This window comes from Physeter macrocephalus, chromosome 2 (assembly GCF_002837175.3).
Source record: "Physeter macrocephalus isolate SW-GA chromosome 2, ASM283717v5, whole genome shotgun sequence".
Lineage (NCBI taxonomy): Eukaryota > Metazoa > Chordata > Mammalia > Artiodactyla > Physeteridae > Physeter > Physeter macrocephalus.
The window spans coordinates 98,891,283-98,896,705 of record NC_041215.1 but is presented as its reverse complement, the minus strand read 5'-3'; positions in this window follow the sequence as shown (position 1 = coordinate 98,896,705).

The window sequence follows — 5,423 nt, the reverse complement described above, 5'->3', positions numbered from 1 at the left end:
AGGAACCTCCATACTGTTCTCCATAGTGGCTGTATCAATTTACATTACCACCAACAGTGCAGGAGGGTCCCCTTTTCACCACACCCTTTCCAGCATTTATTGTTTCTAGATTTTTTGATACTGGCCATTCTGACCAGTGAGCATCTTTTTATATGACTGTTGGCCATCTGTATGCCTCCTTGGTAGAAATGTCTATTTAGGTCTTCTGCCCATTTTTTGATTGGATTGTTTGTTTTCTGATATTGAACTGTATGAACTGTTTGTATATTTTGGAAATTAATCCCTTGTCAGTCACATCACTTGCAAATATTTTCTCCTATTTTGTAGGTTCTCTTCTCATTTTGTTTATGGTTTCCTTTGTTGTGCAAAAGCTTTTAAATTTAATTAGGTCCCATTTGTTTATTTTTACTTTTATTTCTATTACTTTAGGAGACTGATCCAAAACAATATTCCTGCAATTTATGTCAAAGAGTGTTCTGCCTATGTTTTCAACTCTATGGGTTTTATAGTGTCTGGTCTTAAATTTAGGTCTTTAATCCATTTTGAGTTTATCTTTGTATATGGTGTTAGAGAATATTCTAATTTCATTCTTTTATATGGAGCTGTCTAGTTTTCCCAGCAGTACTTTTGAAGAAACTGTCTTTTCTCCATTGTATATTCTTTCCTCCTTTGTAATAGATTAATTGACCATAAGTTCGTGGGTTTATTTCTGGGCTTTGTATCCTGTTCCGTTGATCAATGTGTCTGTTTTTGTGCCAGTACCATACTGTTTTGATTACTGTAGCTTTGTAGTATAGTCTGAAGTCAGGCAGCCTGATTATTCCAGCTCCATTATTCTTTCTCAAGATTGTTTGGGCTATTCAGGGTCTTTCATGTTTCCATACAAATTGTAAAATTACTTGTTCTAGTTCTGTGAAAAATGCCATTGGTAATTTGATAGGTATTGCATTGAATCTGTAGATTGCCTTGGGTAGTATGGTCATTTTAACAATATTGATTCTTCCAATTCAGGAACATGGTATATATTTCCATCTGTTTGTGTCGTCTTCAGTTTCTTTCCTCAGCATCTTATAGTTTCTGGAGTGCAGGTCTTTTGCCTCCTTAGGTAGTACAGGTCTTTTGCCTCCTAGGTATTTTATTCTTTTGATGTGATGGTAAATAGGATTGTTTCCTTAATTTCTCTTTCTGATATTTCATTGTTAGTGTACAGGAATGCAACATATTTCTCTATATTAATTTTTTATCCTACAACTTTACCAAATTCATTGATGAGCTCTAGTAGTTTTCTTGTGGTGTCTTTAGGATTTTCTTTGTATAGTATCATATCATCTAACAGTGACAGTTTTACTTCTTCCTTTTCAATTTGGATTCTTTTTATTTCATTTTTTTCCTCTGACTGCTGTGGGTAGGACTTCCAAAGCTATGTTGAATAAAAGTGGTGAGGATGGACATCCTTGTCCTGATCTTAGAGGGAATGCTTTCAGTTTTTCACTGTTGAGTATGATGTTAGCTGTGGGTTTGTCATAATATGACTTTATTATGTTGAAGTATGTTTCCTTTATTCCCACATTCTGGAGAGTTTTTATCATAATTGGATGTTGAATTTTATCAAAAGCTTTTTCTGCACCTATTGAGCTGATCATATGTCTTTTTATTCTTTAAGTTGTTAATGTGGTGTGTCACATTGATTAATTTGAAAATACTGAAAAACTCATCCCTGGGGTAAATCTGACTTTATCATGGTGTATGGTCCTTTTAATGTATTGTTTCATTCAGTTTGCTAATATTTTGTTGAGAATTTTTGTGTACACATTCATGAGTGATATCAGCCTGTAATCTTCCAGGCCAGTTTAACCAATATAAATACATAAAATTTCAACAAGTTTCTTAAAAGAAAAATATTATGCCTTTGATATCACTGTGCACATAGCTTCAGGAAGCAGTAGTCATTTCAAAAACAAAAATGCAATGTTGAGATTTCAATTCCACTATTTAAAAAATGCATACCCTACATATACATGTATACATATGTATCTATACATATATATAGTGAAAAAATGAATAGGATGAAAGATTACTCAAATTAAATAATCTGACTACTGAGAAAAATCTGAAATCAGATTTAAATATTAACTTTAAAGTCACATACAGTGAATCAATATATTTTTCAAGTTGTCACTCAACCAATATTTGAACACTTTTAATGATTCTGTATTCAAGACTACTCATTTTATCTTGAATTGAGTCTGAATGTTAGTAAGCCAAATTGATGGTTAATTTTTTTCAATCTGAAAAATGTGAATGTATTTAAATAGCCTAATAACAATTCATTGGTAACTGAGTGAATCCATATAAATACTTCAACACAGAAGTAGTGTTTAAACATTAGTTTTTGTGAGAAATGATCTAGGTCATAGGGGATCAAGAAGAAGAACATGAATTTTCAATTTTATATGATTCACAGATTATTAACTGTCATTTTAAAAGCACTCCAGGTTTTGAGCAAAACAACATTTAGCACCACCCCAGTGCCAGTTCCAGCTGTATCTGCATTCTAGACAGATTGGGGGTGTGTCAACAGTGCTTAATGTTCAGCTGTTCACCATAGCCCCACTGCCAAGATGAAGGGTCATCAGCTACACACAGCATCTCTGCACCATTTGCTAATATACATGGGCAATAAGTAATACAATGTTTGTATCTAAGGCTAGAAAAAAATGTAAAAATACTTTTACTCTCTTGAATGAAGTTTATATGACCTGCATTTGATCTTATCATCAAAATTTTAGTTCAAGAACTAAAAAGCCTGTATCTCCATGTAAGCATAATGAAATTGTTCACTATGCTTGCTTCATTTCTTTTACACAGGAATTAACATTTACTATTTATTGTCCTTTATGTTTTATACACTAGGTTGATTCAACAATTGATGAATTACTCTTATTCAGGAAAAAAAGTGGAATGTGGATACCTTTAGGTTTAATTCTGTCCTTTTTTCCCATTACTTTGTTTTTCTTCTAAGCTAATTAACTTTAATCCTTATTTTATATAACAATATCTTCAGAAGACAAAACTTGAAATAACAATATATCCTAAACATCTGCTAGGGCATCTACTGTAGCTTGGGAACTGGGCAGTATATAGGAGTATTTGTCTCATTCCTGAAAATGACTCCATAGAATAGTACCTGCAACCCTACCCCCCTCTCCCAGCAAATTGTTATAACCTCAATTTCAGTTTTTTAGAAGATATCGTCTCTAATGACAAACTGTTTCCTGCATACAAGTTCAATAAAAACATTGTTGTACCAAGTTTTAATGTCCTGGTAGAAAGCTGCTCACTTTTGACTTTCAAGCAACACTTTAGAAAAGATTTAAGTCAGCCAACATATGTAATTTTCTTTTACTGTTTCCATCTCTTCCATAATATACCTATTATAATTTTGCAGGCTAGGATAGGGTTGTATCCAGTTGAACTCAGACAATAAAGGAATAAAATATTCCTAATAAATAAATATGTGGAAAAATGACCTTTTGTATACAGCTCTTTATAAGATGGAAGAAATCATTTTCTCTTATTACGTTAACATTCAAAGAATATTCCATGCCACCAAAAATAATTATTCCGGTGGATATTCATGAAATTATTTAAATAAAATAAATTTTATTTATTTCATAGATGAAGACAAGAGATAGCAAAGAGTGACTAAGTAATTTTGATAAATTTTCTCAACTGGGGAATATTTCAAGTTGTGATTTAACTCACTGAATCATGAAATGACTCATAGTTAAGTTACTGGAGTTTTGTTGATTAATGTGCTACTATTTGTATGGTAAAATGAAAAATTAATAGGGAGAGACAGATTGTTATATGAGCTAAGCAAATCTAATCCAGTCCTGAACATTAGATGAAAAGATAGAATTAATGAAATAACAAATAATTTTACAAAAGAATCGTATCTGTGTCTTTCATATAAGCCAATAAACAATTTTTACATAGCTGAAAAAAATACTATTTCACTAGTGTTTTTACAAAGGCCAACTTGGATTTGCTATCATGGCAAAAAATCTTCAAGGTTATTTTCTACCAATCTACGACCCACTGGTTTCCGTGCTATCTGAGGTTTCATGGTTGTGACTGACATGTAATTGAGTGTTTGACTATCAGTTCACATACTGGGTTTGGTGATGTGTGTGTGATGTTTTCAGTATACTTGAGATAAAGTGTTACTTTTCTATGCTCAGATTCATTGTTTTTAGAGTAGAACAAGTGTGGTGGGGATAGTCAGGGCATCTGTGGGTTTTGAAAAATGTCATTGGAAACTAAATTACATGGAAACATTAGTTCCTGTGAAAGTTTATATGTTTCTTAGAGTCTCTGTACACAGCTATGATTTTCTCTTCTTATCCCTTATGGGGCATCTTTTTTTTTTTTTTAATCTATGCTACTGCTATTTGTGATATTTCAGAGAAATGCTTTTGAAGTATGTAGTAAAGATTATTGGTATAGCTTGATTAAAATGAAACATTAAATCATTCTTTTCGAACCTTTGCTGTAAACCAAGAGAAAGGCAGTGTTTGCTATTAAAACTCAGATGATTAAAAGATATTTATACTATTTATTCTGCCTCCTGTGTACATGTATGTGTGTGTGTGTGCATGTGTGTGTGTTTGGACACTGTAAGCTCATATATTCAGGGCTTCTCTTGCTCAGTCATTAAAAAGAATATATTCTATTTCTGTTTAATTGGTGAAATGTCAAAAAGGATCAGACAAAACTATTTTTCCTTCTTTCAAAATACCCAACAATTACATTTCTAAGTATGGAGACTTCCAATATATTATAGACATTTCTGATCTTAATAAAAGACTGAGTGTCCTATTTCATATACACATTCTCTTTGATCCACCTTTTTATATTTATTTATTTATTTTTAACATCTTTATTGGAGTATAGTTGCTTTAAAAATGGTGTGTTAGTTTCTGCTTTATAACAAAGTGAATCAGTTATACATATACATATGTTCCCATATCTCTTCCCTCTTGCGTCTCCTTCCCTCCGACCCTCCCTATCCCGCCCCTCTAGTTGGTCACAAAGCACCGAGCTGATCTCCCTGTGTGATGCGGCTCCTTCTCACTGGCTATCTATTTTACGTTTGGTAGTGTATACATGTCCATGCCACTTTCTCACTTTGTCCCAGCTTACCATTCCCCCTCCCCATATCCTCAAGTACATTCTCTAGTAGGTCTGTGTCTTTATTCCTATATTGCCCCTAGGTTCTTCATGACCTTTTTTTTTTTTTTCTTAAATTCCATATATGTGTGTTAGCATATGGTATTTGTTTTCTCTTTCTGACTTACTTCACTCTATGACAGACTCTAGGTCCATCCACCTCACTACAAATAACTCAATTTCGTTTCTTT